Source organism: Octopus bimaculoides, chromosome 2, assembly GCF_046866305.1.
Source record: "Octopus bimaculoides isolate indiv1 chromosome 2, ASM4686630v1, whole genome shotgun sequence".
Lineage (NCBI taxonomy): Eukaryota > Metazoa > Mollusca > Cephalopoda > Octopoda > Octopodidae > Octopus > Octopus bimaculoides.
In genome coordinates this window covers 96,950,791-96,952,101 of record NC_142929.1, presented here as the reverse complement: position 1 = coordinate 96,952,101, position 1,311 = coordinate 96,950,791, and the positions used below count along the sequence as shown (strand labels likewise).

Genomic DNA, 1,311 nt, shown 5'->3' with positions numbered 1-1,311 from the left:
GAGTGCATGCGCTGCTCCCTCACTCAGTAATAATAATATTGTTACATATGTGCTATATATATTTCGACTTAGCCTTTCATCCTTTCGAGCTCTTTAAAATAGTGAAGCACCGAGGCCAATGTAATCGACTTAACCCCTCCTCCGAAATTGTTGACCTTGTGCCAAAATTTGAAGCGAATATTTATACATGCATGTAAAACACAGATATGCACACATATTGACGCCAGCCCGCGCGAACACACATGCACACACATATTGCAGACATACATCTGTATTTTTCCGCCTCATTATTTACATCTGAAAGATCAGTTTGAATTTGAAAATATCACTGATCACTGATGAAACACTTTTCACCCTCAGGAGATTTAGCTTTGTAAATTTAGATAATATTCATACATGAAAAATATGTAAATATTATAAGATCAATTTAATAAGTGGATTAATTGTACATACAACATGAATATATGGTGTAATACATATACAAAAAAAAAGGAAAACAAAGCGTAATATAAACAAATTTGAAGCGACTAATGAAAACCATAGAACATATACTGAAGTCATAAGTAAAATTTAACAAAATTCGACAAATAATATAGATTTTGTATGTAGCATCGGAGTGAAATAAGTTTACTTGAGGCAAGAATCTGAGTGAACTTATAAGTTTGCTTCTGTGATTTATTTTGCCTGAGCTGAACATTTATCTTGTTATGGAGCTACGAAATGTATGGTAATAATATGGCTAGCCAATTATATAACCATACATAGATAGCCATTTGCAGTGGAATATGATTATTGTTTTCTTTAGTAAATGATCTGCTGAGGAAAATTATGGTGGAATGGGTTCCCTTTTTCTTATGCCGATTAGCCAAAATATTTTTACCAGAGCCAGGTGACCTGAGGAACGTAATCTCAGGAATCTTACCCAGAAAGAAAACAAGAATCCTGCTGTGGATTTGAATTCCTGGCGACCAACAAACCAGTCTCATCCACTTAGTCACTTCAAATGTTTAGATTGTGTAAGTTTTGACTAAAATCATTATCAACCTATATTCTGCTTATAAAATATAGTGTTTATTCTACAACAAATATAAAACTAAAATTAGATCCAAGTTTACATGTTTCTGCTTATCAAAAAGTAACGCCATATTCTAAAAGATATGACCCAGAAAAGAAAACTTATATTTATAGAAATTCCTTCACGTTTTAAAATTTACTTTTCTTTTAAAGTTCGGTTACTATTGGCACATAAAAAGTTCATTTTAAAGCATAAAGATATTGATGACTAGAGTATTTATATTACATTTAATGCTG

General features: G+C 31.9%; 1 protein-coding gene across 3 annotated transcripts in view; it reads right to left on the bottom strand.

The window, feature by feature from the left end:
- Positions 1 to 408: 408 nt before the first annotated feature.
- Positions 409 to 1,311, bottom strand: part of LOC106878042 (uncharacterized) — a 217,212-nt gene continuing 216,309 nt past the window's right edge. For all 3 annotated transcript variants that reach the window (XM_052978475.2, XM_052978476.2, XM_052978477.2), the window contains one exon: positions 409 to 1,311. This exon is cut by the window's right edge and continues 2,553 nt beyond it. The gene's annotated coding sequence lies outside the window, so the exon portion shown is untranslated.